A 16,523-nucleotide genomic window follows, 5' to 3' on the forward strand; every position below is an offset into this window, starting at 1 on the left:
ATCCAGGTAAGCTTCTATAAATAATCAAGAAACTCTAGAGATGAGTTAGTTTTTTAAAATCTCCTGTTTTGTTTTGTCATTTTATTGAGTTTATTTTATTACAACAAGGGCATTATGTTAAATGTCAGTCCTTCCTAAATAAGATTTACATTTTCACTTCTTTTCATCCACACAAAAAATTATTTTACCAATGAAATTAGTATATGGAATGAATCACTGAGTATGCAGCTTCCAACTGTGTTGGCCTGGTATCCCCTTGAAGCATATCACAAACCGATAACTAATCTGCTCTCCCCATCTGGTCTCTGCCTCACTCGCAGCATCTCCTGCTTTCCAAGTTATTCACACTGAATGTATATCCTTCCAGAGAAAACTAAAAAAATCAACAAATGTGATCCAATATGGTAAGATACCTGTGAAAAAATGGAATAATAGGATGAAACATGTGAACACTCTCTCGCTTTGGTCTTATAAACATGGAAATTGGATACCCTATTTTGAGCTCACATCACAGGAACAATTATCTCACATTTTGGAGAGTCAATTATCCTTGCCTGACTACTTGATTCTGGTCTATCCACACCTGAAACATTCTATTTAATTTAAGATAATTAAGTTAAATAAATGATATAGCCAAATGGCAAAATAAAAGTAAAAAACAAATATCCAATGAGTAGAACAGCACAATTAGCTTTTGAGAGAAGCTGGAAGACTTGGGATAGAGATGCAATGAATTCAAACATATGATTTTTCTTACATTTTCTGCCTAATACTAAACATGTTATTTAATTAACTATTCTGCCTTTCTCAAAAATTTTAAGAATCCATTTGAGACCTAGGATAACAATTTTCTTCTACCATAGCACTCTCCATTACTCCCAGCATCTTATTTCTTCCTCTTCCTGTATCATCTTAATCAGAAGAAACTCTTAAAATAATTTTATCTCCACCATCCATACCTGTACTGCTTTGTAGCTTTTATCCTGAGACCAAGAGCCATAACTTTTTCCTTTCCACCAGTTTTCCCTCCAACTAGTCCTCTGCATTCCACTAGATAGTAATTGGTCCATGAAAAATAAATAAACATCATAGAGGCTTGCAACAAGAGAAATAATTTAGTACATATAGAGAAAGAAATAAAAGCTCAATATTAAAGTTATGTTTGATATTTCAGATTCCCAATACTCTTTTATACTACATGTATTGAATGGCCTCATTAATAACAATCATAATGATAAATGATGGCTTTAAGTAATACATAATTTTTATCTTTTATCATAAGAGATGTAAATGCCTGAAGACTATGGATATATAAAATAGATACGCTGTTGATGTTGCACTTAAATTATGTGTAATGATGACTCATGGAGCACAGCAAGTCATCTTCTTTAGATGTAAACTGATGTTCTCAATGATGTCATTCAAAGGCTAAAAGTAAGATCCTTTAATTAATTAGTCAAGCCAGCCTGATCCAAGGGTAGGGGAGTAGGGTAGGTTTGTATGCTGGAGTAAATTAGGTTTGGAAGAGGGCCCAGAAATAGTGGAAAGGTGGAGTCTGGGTCTGGCACTAGAGAATCAGTCCTGTGTAGGGGTGTATAAAAGAGAGGCTCATAGTGGAACAGGAATCCAGACATTTAGGTAAGACTCAGATGTAAAGTAGGTTTGTAATATTCAGGTAATGTTATCATGTAACTAAGACACTGTGCAGAATGAATTGGAAACCCAGAAAAAGTCAAAGCAATTCTTAGTAATATTCCATGTTTTGTTGTTACCCTCTCTCCACCCCTTGAAAGCACATTATTATGAAGTTATCATTTCACTGTAGGGCACTGTGTCTGAAATATTATATGTGTATAATAATTTTTATATAAATGAATACATTGAAATAATGAGAAAAGGTCCATTATGAAATAAGACTAGGAATTCAGTGGTCAGCTGAATAATGGCTCTCAAGGACATCACTGTCAAAATTCCTGGCATCTGTGAATGTTAACTTACCTGACAAAAGAGACTTTGCAGATATGATAAAGTTAAGGATCTTGAGATGAGAAGATTACTTAGATTACCCATGTGGCCCCAGGTGAGTCCTAAATGTAACCACAAGTGTTCTTACAAGCAGGAGGCAGAGGGAGATGGAAGAGGAGCTAGAACATGTGACCGTGAAGGCAAGAGGTTGAAGTTATTTGCGGAAGGAATGGAGGCGGCATCCAGAATCTAGAAAAGACAAGAAACCAATTCTTCCCTGAATTCTGTAGAAGAAATCAGCCCTGATGACATATTGACTTTAATCTACTAAAACTGATTTGGGGCTTCTGGCTTCCAGAACCGTAAGAGAATAAATTTGTGTTGTTTTAAGCCAATACATTTGTAGTGAGTTGTTACAGCAGCAATGGGCAACTAATATAACTAGTAAAATAAGATATTCATAAGTATAGAATTTATGTGGCCTTTCTAAATACAGTCTGTGGCACCTTCTGTTAAGGTTTTCTACTTGTATTATTTTTTATTGGTGCATTATTATTTAAATTTTTTTCAAATATTTTCAGCCCACACTTTACTGAATCTGTGGATATGAAACCCAAGGATATAGACAGCGCCAACTGTATGTGTGTACATATATATATATAATTGACATACATCTATATATACTTATCCAACATTACACTTTTTTTTTTTTTTTTTTTTTTGAGACGGAGTCTCGCTCTGTCGCCCAAGCTGAAGTGCAGTGGCGCAATCTCGGCTCACTGCAAGCTCTGCCTCTCGGGTTCAAGCCATTCTCCTGCCTCAGCCTCCCGAGTAGCTGGGACTACAGGTGCCCGCCACCAAGCCCGGCTAACTTTTTGTATTTTTAATAGAGACGGGGCTTCACTATGTTAGCCAGGATGGTCTTGATTTCCTGACCTCAGGATCCGCCCGTCTTGGTCTCCCAAAGTGGTAGGATTACAGGCTTGAGCCACCGCGCCCGGCTCAACATAACACTTTTATACTGTGCAATGTAATATATGCTATATAATATTAATGTAACATAACCTATAATAATATTTTTATGGTGCTTAGTAGAGACAATGCAACTGTCCCTTAGAAAGAGGAAGAGGTACATGAAAATATGGCAGATAAAGTATGGAATATGATGTCATTTGGGTAGGCTGAATAATGGCCTCCCAAAAATGCCTGTGTCCTACTCCCTGTGAATATGTTGGATTACATGGCAAGGAAAAATAAAGTTTTCAGATGGAATTCAAGTGGCTAATCACCTGAACTTAAAATTATGACACTATTCTGAATTATCTAGGTGGACCCAGGATAATCACAAGCATCCTTAAGTGGAGACCAGAGGGGCAGAAGTGTCAGAGTGATGCAGTGTGAGAAAGGCTCAACCAACCATTGCTGCTGACTTCGAGGATGAAAAGGGGCCATAAGTCAAGGAATGTGGGCAGCCTTTGGAAGCTGGAAAAGGCAAGTAAACAAATTCTTCCCTAGAGCTTCCAGAAAAAAAAAAAGTAATGCTGGTATAACATCTTGATTTTAGCTCAGTGAGACCCATTTTGGGCTTCTGACCTCCAAAACTTAAGGGAATACGTTTGTGTTGTTTTAAAACAACTGGCTGGGTGCGGTGGCTCAAGCCTGTAATCCCAGCACTTTGGGAGGCCGAGACGGGCGGATCACGAGGTCAGGAGATCGAGACCATCCTGGCTAACACGGTGAAACCTCGTCTCTACTAAAAAAAATACAAAAAATTAGCCGGGCGAGGTGGCGGGTGCCTGTAGTCCCAGCTACTTGGGAGGCTGAGGCAGGAGAATGGCGTAAACCCAGGAGGCGGAGCTTGCAGTGAGCTGAGATCCGGCCACTATGCTCCAGCCTGGGGGACAGAGCGAGACTCCGTCTCAAAAAAAAAAAAAAAAAAAAAAAAAAAAAAAAAAAAAAAATACAACAACTAAATTTCTGGTAATTTGTTATAGCAGCAATAGGAAAAGAGTACAAAGTTACTAGATCAATAGGGTAACATGAGTAGATGTTAAAAACAGCATTGAGTAGGAAAAAAAAACAGAAATAAACAATAAAATACATATAAGTGTAATTTATATAAATTAAAAATACACATAATGCAATATTATAAAATAAGATGAATATGAGACAAATGGGTGCATCTTGAAGACAGGTGGAGAATGGAAGTGGCAGGAGTTTACAAAAAGAGTAAGAACTGAAATAAAATATGGAATCAAGACAGTACTCTTATCATAAAAAGTGCAATAAAGTTAAAGCACTCTTTTCATCATAAAAAATGCAATAAAGTTAACATGAATAAAGACTTGAGCCTTTTTGCGTGTTCATAGCTAATTTTTGAATGTCTAAGAGAGCTCAATAAAAATTACATCTACAGAAACATTTGTGTTCATTTATCTCTGCAGTGATTAACTAATTAATTAACATATGTCCCACATTGTCCTTCAAAGTATTTACCCATAAAATTCAAGAAGAAAAGAATTGTATAAAGTAAGTAAGGGAAATTATGGCAAAGGGATAATAAAGTACAAACTTAACCAATATTATTTTTAGAAAACCCAAGTGCAATTCTATATTCCACATTGTCCACCTGGCTGGTTTCCAACGACTTCTGTGTTTTCTGAACCTTAGTCTGTCTGATTACACCAAGCCACCAAGCACCTTCTGGGAAAAAGTACTGAGAGTGAGATCTGGGATTCTAGAATTAGACTCTCTAAAAATAAACCTAGGGATTTCCTAACAACCTATTTCTGCTTTTCTGAAATTCCAGGACAATCAAGAAATGAAAAACCTGTCTTGGTGACAATTTTGAAAATCTCTTCACCCTCTTGGTGTCATTAAGGTGAGAAGTAATCTCTTTTGATAGATTTAAGAAAGCATTGAACTTGAGCTTGTTCCAAAGATGCAAATTACACTGGGGACATTTGCTGCTGTCTGGATCTACAGCATGGTATGGTGTCAACATTGCATTTTGCTAATATTTTTGATGTTTTCTGACATATGCACAACTGTGGAGGCTGATATCCTCAGAGTGTCTTCAAACACAAACCTTTTAATCTGGAGACTCTTTTAAACTAGTCATAATAGCATCTCCATTAACTGTTCTGTTATTTTCTCCTTCATGCATGAGCCACTTCAACCAGTGCCAGGAGCTTATGGGATTTCAGTGTCTTTTTAAACAAAATTTCAATTGACAGAAAATTTTTTTATATTTAGGCAGGCTTGGTGGCTCATACCTGTAATCCCAGCACTTTGGGAGGCTGAGGTGGGCAGATCACTTGAGATCAGAAGTTTGAGAGCAGCCTAGCCAGAATGGTGAAACCCTGTCTCTATTAAAAACACAAAAAAATTAGCTGGGCGTGGTGGTGCATGCCTATAGTCCCAGCTACTCTGGAAGCTGAGGTGAGAGGATTGCTTGAACTCGGGAGGTGGAGATTGCAGTGAGCCGAGATCGTGTCACTACACTGCAGCCTGGGTGACAGAGTGAGACTCTATCTTAAATAACAATAATAAGCCAGGTGCGGTGGCTCACGCCTGTAATCCCAGCACTTTGGCCAAGGTGGGCGGCTCACCTGAGGTCAGAAGTTCAAAACCAGCCTGGACAAAATGGTGAAATCCTGTCTCTACTAAAAATACAAAAGTTAGCTGGGTATGGTAGTGGATGCCGGTACTCCCAGCTACCCGGGAGGCTGAGGCAAGGGAATCACTTGAACCCAGGAGGAGAAGGTTGCAGTGAGCCAATACAGCACCACTGCATTCCAGCCTGGGCAACAGAGTGAGAGTCCCTCTCTTAAATAAATAAATAAATAATTTCTTTTGTTGTTGTTGTTGTTGTTTTTGTTGTTGAGATGGAGTTTCGCTCTGTCACCCCGACTGGAGTACAGTGGCCAGATCTCTGCTCACTGCAAGCTCTGCCTCCAGGGTTCACGCCATTCTCCTGCCTCAGCCTCCCGAGTAGCTGGTACTACAGGCACCCGCCACCTTGCCTGGCTAGTTTTTCGTATTTTTTTAGTAGAGACAGGGTTTCACTGTGTTAGCCAGGATGGTCTCTATCTCCTGACCTCATGATCTGCCCGTCTCGGCCTCCCAAAGTGCTGGGATTACAGGCTTGAGCCACCGCGCCCGGCCATAAATAATTTATTATATTTAAGTAGTAAAATGTGGTGTTTTGTTCTATGTATACATTGCAGAAAGATTCAATCAAGGTAATTAATGTATCCTTCACCTTACCAACTTAACAGTTTTTTGAGGGGAGAATATTAAGAATCTATTCTTAAGCAATTTTGAAATATACAATATATTATTATTAACTGTGGTCACAAAGTCTTATTAGTTGCTTGTTCTTGCCTTGGGAGATAGAGAAATAAGAAGAGGAATATATTCAGGAATGAGGAAAACAGAGAAATAGAACATTTTATAAAGTTTTGAATAAATATTTTGCATGAGAATCATGAGGAATTTCCCCTTTTTATCTTTGTTGCCTTGAGTCATTATTATTTTAAAATAATTTAAAATGTCACTTAAGAAAGAAATCAAAATTATAGAAGAGAAAAATATTAAAAGAGAAAAACTGTCAGAAAAATATTAAAAGGAGAATGGCAGAAAGAACTAATATGGAATATGACATTGGAATTAGAAATAAGACCACAATATAAGGTAAGAATTAAAAATAGATAAAATGCTAGCAAAATTAAATGAGCTAAAGACATATTAAAAGACCAAAAGGTGAATAATTAAAATTAAGCAAAAACAAATATGAGGAAGGTGCACCCTGATTATTGAGTTATAAAGCATACAAATGGAGGATGATGGCTACAGCCATGGGTACAAAGGTTGGGCTGGGCAGAGTGAAAGTCAGAGGACAGAAGATTTATGACAGATATGGGAGAAAGTGGGGTGAGAGGCAGTGGTCAAAGTGTGAGTGGTAGGCACTTTGGGTGAGTACAGCCTTTCCCACTTTGAGGAAGGCTGGGACACAGTCAGAACATGCTGTCACCTCTTCATTCCTTCTGTCTTGTTGACTGGATCATTAGTGGAAGAGTCTGCTTCCTAAAAGGTGGGCAGTGGAGGGGGCAAAGTTCACTCACAGAAAAAGTAGAACAGCAATGCATAGACTCAAGGTATGAGAAGGTGAAAGAACACAAGAAGTTTTTGGTCAGCCCTGGGGAAGACGGAAAATATATGGTCAATTTAGAGAAGAGATAATATCCATTTACTCTGCTCTGGGCAAGAATAGGTTAGAAGTAATCATCATCTAATTGACGCCTTACTTGAGGGTCAATTTTATGCACCTGCCATTTGCCTTGCAATAGGTTCTAAATACCCAAAGTAAATATTTACTAAGAAAATAAACACTCTTGCTTTTATTAACCTAATTTCCAAAATTCAAATTCAGGTGTAAATTTATTTGTTACCACCTTGCTGGTATTATATACCCCATGTTTTATTTATCAATTGCCTTCTTTACACAATATAGCGCTTTATATTGTTAGAATGATAAGCAGGAGTATATGATAGCTCTGTCACAAAGGGCTGGTAATGAATAAGTGAATTATAGAGGCCATCTCTTCTATTCTGCTTTGTTTAATTCTACCCTCCCTGATTTCTTCCATTTTCCAATAACATGACTTTTTTTTGGAGATCCCTTTGCATGATATTTAGGTGGTACTAAGGCTGCCTTGTAGCCATAGGTATAAGAATAAAAGAATGTGACTTCAGGACTAATTATGCACTATGCCACTCCTAGGAATATAAGGAGTTTTAAGAGATTCTGTTCTTGAGGGATGTGCATTTCTGTTTAATATCTAAATTATTTCCACAGAAAGATAAATGAAAATGCCTTGATGCACAGACTGAGTGATGGACAAATGAGGAAGATAATTACTCCCGTAGGAATTTGAAATCAAAGGAGGTATAACCGAAAAGACTAAAGTGTTCTAGGAGGTCACAATGAAGGAGCTGAGATTTTAATTAGGGATAGACCTTTGTTTCTTCTGTCTTGAAGAGAGGAAAAGTCATAAAAGAAAGTGGTAAAGAGTAAGAAACACATTCTTGAGTTAGGGTTTGGGAAAGGGTGGAGGAGGGAGGGATCAAGGTGAGCAAAGCAATCAAAATGGAACTAAGTACTTTGATAGGGAAAATAGAAATGTGAAGCTAGGAAAGAGATGGATGAAGGAAGAGGAGAAAACATATTAAGCTCATATTTATGTAAAGAACCATAGCTTTTACAGGCATAGCTTGGAGATATTGTGAACTCAGTCTATTAAGTGTTAATAGCATTGATATGGCTTGGATCTTGGATTGTTTTTTTGAGTATCCTCACCCAAATTTCATGTTTAATTGTAATTCCCAATGTTGCAGATGGGAAGTGATTGGATCATGGGGGCAGTTAAAAGAAAACCTTAGACAAATTAAATTTAACAGAGTTTAATTGAGCAAGAGAAAAACATTTGCAAATTGGGCAGACTCCTGAATCACAGCAGATTCAGATAGACTCCAGGGTCATCTCATGGTCACAGCAAATTTATAGACAAAAAAAGGAAAGTGATGCATAGAAAACAGACGTGAGTTACAGGAACAGCTGGATTGGTTGCAGCTTGGCATTTGCTTTATTTGAACACAGTTTGAACAGTCAGCAGCATATGAGTGGTTCAAGTATGGCTGCTGGATTTGGCTGAGACTCAGCAATTGTTACAGAAGCATATTCCTAAATTAGGTTTTCAGTCTTGTCTGCCTACTGGTTAGGTTATGGTTTGTTCTCAAGGACTCAATTATGGAATTACAGAGGCTTTCTCTGGTCATATTTAGTTTGATTTAACAGGGTGAAATTCTCATGAATGGCTTAGTACCATCCCCTCCTTGGTACTGTATAGTGAGGGAGTTCTCACAAGATCTGGTTGTTTAAAAGTATGTAGCACCTTTCCCCTCTCTTTCTTCCTTCTACTCTGGCCATGTAAAAGGTGCCTGCCTGCCTTTCACCTTCTGCCATTATTGTAAGTTTCCTGAGGCCTCCCCAGAAGCAGGAGCTACTATGATTCCTGTACAGACTGCAGAACCATAAGTTAATTAAACCTCTTTTCTTTATAAATTACTCAGTCTCAGGTATTTCTTTATAGTAGTGCAAGAACTGACTAATACAGAACATTGGTACTGAGGAGTGGGGCGTTGCTATAAAGATACTTGAAAATGTGAAAGCAGCTTTGGACTGGGTAACAGACAAAGGATGGTATTGTATGGAGAACTCAGAAGAAGATGGGAAAATGGAAAATAACTTTGGAACTTTATAGAGACTTGTGAAGTTCTTGTGACCAAAATGCTGATAGTGATATGGACAATGAAGTCCAGGCTGAGGAGGTCTCGGATGGAAATGAGGAACTAATTAGGAACTGGAGCAATGTTCACTTTTGTTATGCATTAGCAAAGAGGTTGGCTGCATTGTGCCCCTGCCCTGGGGACCTGTGGAAGTTTGAAGTTGAGAATGAGCATTGAAGTTATCTGGTGGAAGAAATTTCCAAGCAGAAAAGTGTTCAAGATTTGGCCTGGCTGATTCTAACAGCCTATTCCCATGTGTGTGAGCAAAGAGATGATCTAAAAAGGAACTTATATTTAAAGGGGAAGCAGAGCATAAAATTTTGGAAAATTTGCAGTTTGGTCATATGGTAGAAAAAGGAAGGCCCATTTTCAGGGGGAGGAATTCAAGCAGATTGCAGAAATTTGCATAACTGAAAGGAAGGCAAGTGCTAATATCCAAGACAGTGGAGAGAAAGCATTCCAGAAACTTTTGTGGCAGTCCTTCCCATCACAGGCTTGGAGGCCTGGGAGGACAGAGTAGTATCATTGCCAGGCCCAGGGCCCAACTGCCCTATGCAGCTTTGGGACACTGCTCCCTGAATCCCACCAGCTCCAGCTCCAGCCATGGCCAAAAGGGTCCCAAATATAGCTTGCCTCTATAGGCATGAATCACTGCACCCAGCCCACCCTCATCCCCCTTTTAACTATACAGCATCTCCTGCTGGCACTAAGTAATTGGCAACTTTGTTTTGTCCATTTGTTTTCTGATTGATGATCTTTTCTCAACTTGCTTCTAAGGTCTTTGAGGACAGAAACTACATCTCTTTTGGCTCTCCACTGTACTTATAGAACCCAGGAGAGGTCATATAGTGAGAACCAGAAGAGAGTATTAATAAATGAATATAATGAATTAAATAATTGGACAGAAAAAAAGAAAGGCAGTAGATAGAACAGATTGGATTCTTTTGCAATTCTTCAGATGTAAGGTGGTTGCAGATAATACACAGGTGTGGAACACAGAATGTATTTTACAGCACCTCCTGGAATGTGTTGTAGATGTTGAACTGGAAAATAAACTTTTAATGATACATTGATGAAAAATCTTGATTCCATATAATTTATAGCAATATTAAGGTCAGTGACCTTTCCAAATATTTTTAAGATAGCTTAAACTAAAAACCTTTAGATAGAAGAATGCAATATTATAAAAATATGAAAGGATTATTTTCATATACTTATATATGACATCATTTGTGAGAGAGAAGAAAATTGATGTGTACTATCATCAAAAATCGGGAAAAGGAGATTAATTTAGGCCTTGATTATCAGAATGAAATCCATTCTGACTGACTGTTAGTGGCTATAGAGAACTTATCTATCTGGCCAAGGTGTAAGAAAAAAAAGCCTCTCAGGCAATTTAATCAGGTCTTAGGATCATTATCAGATGTAATATTTCAAGGATCTCTGGAATGACAAAAAAAAAAAATCAGCACTGACAAGCAATTCCCTAGAGGTCCATGGTGTGAACTGATAATAAATGCAAAGACAGGCTACCATGATAACTATAAATTAAGTCTTAAGCTTTATTGGTGAACAATTTGTTGAGGGAGAGGTCAGCTAATCTTTGACATAACCCAGGCTTCTTTTTAACTTAAAATAAAAGGCCAAATTAATTTTAAACAACCCAAATCGATCTGTCTCTATGGTTTTAGATTTTCATCATGAAAACCTCTAAAATTAGGTGACCCAACTACACATAGAATACTTGAAAACTAACATTAGGTAATGAAAAATAAAGACTGAAATGTGACAATTACAATCACCAACTTGTAATTTGCTTATTTTTTTCAGAAAAAGCTGAGATGAAGAAGGTTTAATTATTCATATATAGAGAAAAATATGCCCTGGAAAAATTGTAATACTATTATCCTATTATCTGATCTACGCTAAAGCCATCTGGTGAGCTCACAAGTTAAAGACCACTCGTTTCTCATTTGTAACACCAGCTAAAACAAATTTAAAGAGCACATTTTTTGGTCACGTGATGGAGAATGACTAGGTAGATGCTACCAGGCATGGCTGGTGTAGGAAGACCCTTCCATCTTCATTTAAAAAGTGCATATTTAATTAGGGCTTTAATTTGGCACAGACTCAGATTAATCACGTGACATTAGGCATGCTAGAATGTGCTTCCAAATCCAAAAATGTGCTTTGATATACCATTTCATCAGTGACTCTCATAATATCATTATTTTACAAATACAGAAAATGATACTGTGGGAATTTAAGTACATTTGGAAAGTACTGTTGGTAAAAACAACTTCCGTTTCACTCAAGAGAAATTAATTTTTTCTAAAACTCTTGGGCCCCCCATCATCTTTCCTGGTTAATGCTATCTTCTGTTATGATATAAGTCACACTAATCTCCATCTATCTTTATTTAATTTTTACTTGGCCAGGTTGATGAGATGACAGGTCACCTTGTTGATGTGTCAGTGTTACAACACACTGAAAACTATGAAATAAGATGAGCATTAACACTGAGCTAATTTTCTACTCAACAAGTAAAAAATGTCCATTTCCATGCAATCTGATTTTGCTAAAATGAGAATAGTCAGTTAAGGATCTGGACATAGCTAGTGGACAGAATCCAACATGCACTTTTGACTCAGTCTCAGTTTTATTTTCCGTGCATGAATAGGATCTGTATTTGGGAATAAAGAACATTTTGTACAAACCTGAGAAATTATATGTATATATTTGTATGTGTAGGTATATATACATGTATGTATATGCACATATACATACATATATACGTACATATGTGCATGTGTGTATATACATATATATACATTTTTTAAAATTAGGTGTTTCATAATTACTCTCAACATTTTTTTCTGTAAGTCTCTTTTATTCGTATTTGATTTGGAAGATGAAAATTTTAGACCCATGTCCAAATCTCTATCTTCTCATTATTTGCCATTTAAAGTACGCTTCTTAATATTTAGGTCTGTCTTCATTATTATGACAGTGAGTTTAATCATATTGTATTAGGTGCTTTAAATATATTATGACATTTAATTTTTTTGTTTTGTTTTGTTTTATTTTTAGAGATGGAGATTTGCTCTTGTAGCCCAGGCTGGAGTGCAATGGTGCGATCTCAGCTCACTGCAACCTCTGCCTCCTGGGTTCAAGCAATTCTCCATGCTTCAGCTTCCCAAGTAGCTGGGATTACAGGTGCCTGCCACCACGCACAGCTAATTTTTTATATTTTTGGTAGAGACGGGGTTTCACCATGTTAGCTAGGCTGGTCTCGAACTCCTAACCTCAGGTGATAGCATTTAATTTTTGTAAGAACTTGTCCAAGGTGTCACAGCTAGGAAATGCTAGAGACAGGGCTGGAATCTGGGTCTCTCTCCACAGCCCATATTCTTAATCTTTATTTTGCCTCCGGGTGGTTGAGGACTGTAGCCATGCTTCTCTAACTTTAGTGGGATTGTGAATCATTGGGCATCTTGTGAAAATGCAGATTCTGATTCAGCAGTTCTGGAGAGGGGTCTGAGAGTCTGCCTTCTTAACCAGTTCTCAAGTGATACTGATGGTGCTTGTTTGTGGAACACACATTGAGTAGCAAGATATCATATTGCTGAACCTAGAGAAGATTACCTCCTTTTGTTTGTTTTCTGAACCTAGAGAAGATTACCTCCTTTTGTTTGTTTTCTCTTTTACCTGCATGTCAGGTTATACATGGTAATATCCATCATACTATACCATCAAGCAATCTCTAGGTAAGCAGTGCCCTAGAAAAGTGAGAATCAGGCTCTGCCACCATTTTCCCATGGGTGCTTGTCATTTGATTTATCTGAATCACTTTCTTATTGAAACATAGAAAAATGAGTAGGTTAGACTAAATCATCATTATCACCATCATCATCATTATCATCATCATCATGAACATCATCATCATCCAAAGTTTATTGAGTGCTTATTGTAAGCTCAGAACCTGTTACAAGCCTAATTATAAGCTCAGAGCTGTTGCTTTACATTGATTCTATCATTTAATCCTCAAAATCATTTTATAAAGTAAATTGAGACATTACAAAGGTTAAGTAAAGTTCAATATATGCCTATGATTCTAAATGATGCTATTATCTTAAAGAATTCCATATGCCTGAAATAACTAAGTAGAATTTATAGTTATAAGAGTAGAATTGTATAGAAACAATTGTCAGACTTTAAATATCAGATAAGTTGTAGAAGATGCTTGTCCAATCATTTACAAATTCTTTGAACCTCAGTGTCCTTATTTGTAGAGAAAAGAGAACATTATCTACTCTAAAGTATATTTGTGAGAATTAGAATGGATAGTTCATGCAAAGAATTTAGTGTTTTGTCTGATAGAGACTAAAGTAACAGTCACTGTCATAGTTTAGAGAGAAAACTAAAATATCATGGTGGCCTGTGGTCTTATTTCATTGGGTAAATGAAGAAACGATGAGCTGTATGTGGCTCTTTGTCAACTTTTTTTCCTCAACATCTGACACAAAATATTAGGATCTTGGCTATTACATTTCCCTATAGAATTACAGCCCTGTCTTTTATTAGTTCCTATTTTGAGGTTATAAAAGTAGAAGTGGCATGTTTTCTTAGTACCTTTATAATTTTCAATTACTATTTTTATGTAAACTATTCCAAGTTTCCAGCTTAATTTTTTAAAGAAAATTGTTTGATTTTAATTGAATCGTAATAATAGAAATATAACCATTACCGAGATTAAAGTGAATTAACTGTGAAGTGATCTTTTTGAGAGCAAATTATGGCATTACTTGGCTAAATGGATCATTGACTTTGGGTATTAAAGTCATCTATTTGTTTAAATGTATTAAAACTTAACTACTAAAATAGCCACACATGCCATTAACAGGTACTTAGAGCCTTGGTTTTTGATAATTGAAAACAACATACTTCCAAGCTGTTTCCTAATGAAGTTCATTGAAAGATTCCAAAGTGTTTTTATGGCAGGAAATAATCATTTCATCTATTCCTGCTCTCATTCACCCAACAATTACTGAGCACCTATAGAAAGCTAGATCCCTGTCAAGGGTGTTGAATATAAAGATGAATGAGATATTGTACAAGACCCAGGAAGCTCACTTTATTAGTCTATCAGGTAGCTGTTTTCATGGAAGACTAGAATACAATTTGTGTCATAAGAGATGTCATATTGCAATGCCAAGAGGCAGGTTGTCTGTGGGCATTGCATACTAATCTTCATTAGCATAAAACAGAGTTGAAACAGTGTGCTCACTACATAAACAAAGCTCCAAGATGGGTCTCCTTGCCTGCCCCCACTATCCTCACCTTGCAAATGGATTGTTCCTCTGAGTCTCCCATGCAGAAATTCTGAGATCACCTGAACAAGTAACATTATATAGAAAGTTATCCCATTCTTCTGTCTGAGCCTTGGGAGGTGAGCTCATATCTAAACTGAGATTTAAAGGCCAGATGAGGATTTTTTCAGCAAAGAATTGGGTGTAGGGCATTCCACACAGGAGAAGGGACAAAGATTTTAAGCCAGGCAACACTGTCAATCATTATAATGTGCTTGGACAGTTTCCTTCTCCTCAGTTTTCTTTCCTACAAAATAGAAACAATCATTCCCATGTCTTTACATTGCTGTACAGATTGCATGCTTGAAAAATTAAGTGTGCTCAAAAAATGTTACTTCTGATATTCTTTCCTGTGCTGGAAGAATGACATATGCAAATGTATGTGTATGTGGGCAAGAAAAGAAATGATGTATGAAGAGAATGGTGGCAGGTGTGATGGGGGAGAGGAGGAAGAAAAGAAAGTAGGTGTGATGGGGGAGAGGATAAAGCAGGAACGATGATGGCTGAGATGGCATCCTGATGTTAGAGTAGAAACATACCAGGCAAAGATTTTTATGCCACCCTAGGGAGTTTGTATCTATCTCATCCACACAAAGAAAGAGTGGAAATTGTTTCTATATTCTATTTATTGCTATATTTATTTATTTATTCATTTATTTAGTTATTCATTTATTTATTTATTTGAGATGGAGTCTGACTCTGTCACTCAGGCTGGGGTGTAGTGGTGTGATCTTGGCTCACTGCAACCTCCGCTCCCTGGGTTCAGGTGATTCTCTTGCCTCAGCCTCCCGAGTAGCTGGGATTACAGGCACCTGCTGCTGCGCCCGGCTAATTTTTGCATTTTTAGTAGAGACGGGGTTTCACCATCTTGGCTGGTCTTGACCTTCTGACCTTATGATCTACCCACCTTGGCCTCCCAAAGTGCTGGGATTACAGGCATGAGCCACCGCGCCTGGCTTGTTTATATATTTTTAAAAGCAGAACAATTAGAGGTACAAACAGATAAATCTTAGCAGGAGCAGGAAGAATAAATGGAACTGGGAGGATGGGAATGAGGGAGACCAACTGAAGCCTCCTAAGCCAATTTATGAGAGAAAGGATGAAAATGCATTACTAAGTAAATAGAAAGGAGAAGAGAATAAACGGGAGGACACTTGAAAATCTTGTCTGGTAAGTGAATTGGTAAGTATGTGGTCCATTGACTATGGGAGTGGCAGGGAAGTAAGAGAAATATAGGCATTTGGGAAAGACAATAGAGGCTGGGTTGGTGGTGATGCCAAAACTTTCCTGTTTTTGTTATCAAAAGCACTCTCATATTCAGCCTATTTCATCTTGGGATATTGTTCATGAGGTGAACAGCAGAAAACAATTAGATTCTTCTTGGTCTTTTACCTGACTTGCAGTTCTTCTGGGAATTGACTGGGGAGGGAAGAAGAAGAGTGTATGGCTGAAAAAGGCTCAGTTGAGGATATCTCACTTCTTCCTATTTCCGTTCTGCCAACCTGCCTATTTACTGATTTCCCTGCTACCTCTGGTAGAAGTTGGGAGAGGCTGTGCTTCAGCAGGCTGTAAGTGGTGCTGGGCATGCCTGCCTGGTGTGACTGACTGTTGAATAGCAATTGTTTACTTGCAGCAGAGATGAAGCAATTCTTTAGTTCTTTCAAGAATGTGCAAGAAAGCCAGGAAAAGCTTGTTCTCTCCACAGGGGAGAACTGGGAATATGGTTTTTATCTTTTCTGTCTTGCAGTTTTAGAAAAGATGATTCCCAATGGGTTTATGACAAAATGAATTGTTTACATGTTAGATTAAATTTAATCTTAAGATTAACTTGGAGTTCAA

At 37.5% G+C, this 16,523-nt stretch overlaps 1 long non-coding RNA gene across 2 annotated transcripts in view; it reads left to right on the forward strand.

Annotated features, from left to right (window-relative positions):
- Positions 1–2,119: 2,119 nt before the first annotated feature.
- Positions 2,120–16,523, forward strand: part of LOC123567964 (uncharacterized) — an 85,729-nt gene continuing 71,325 nt past the window's right edge. Inside the window, exons 1-3 of one of the 2 annotated variants that reach the window (XR_010580228.2) lie at positions 2,120–2,327; positions 3,293–3,456; positions 4,775–4,846. This is a non-coding gene — a long non-coding RNA (uncharacterized lncRNA). Of the gene's footprint in view, positions 2,328–3,292; positions 3,457–4,774; positions 4,847–16,523 lie in introns of those variants that run through there. The other variant, XR_010580227.2, reaches the window with a different exon arrangement.

This window comes from Macaca fascicularis, chromosome 12 (genome assembly GCF_037993035.2).
Source record: "Macaca fascicularis isolate 582-1 chromosome 12, T2T-MFA8v1.1".
In the NCBI taxonomy this organism is placed as follows: Eukaryota; Metazoa; Chordata; class Mammalia; order Primates; family Cercopithecidae; genus Macaca; species Macaca fascicularis.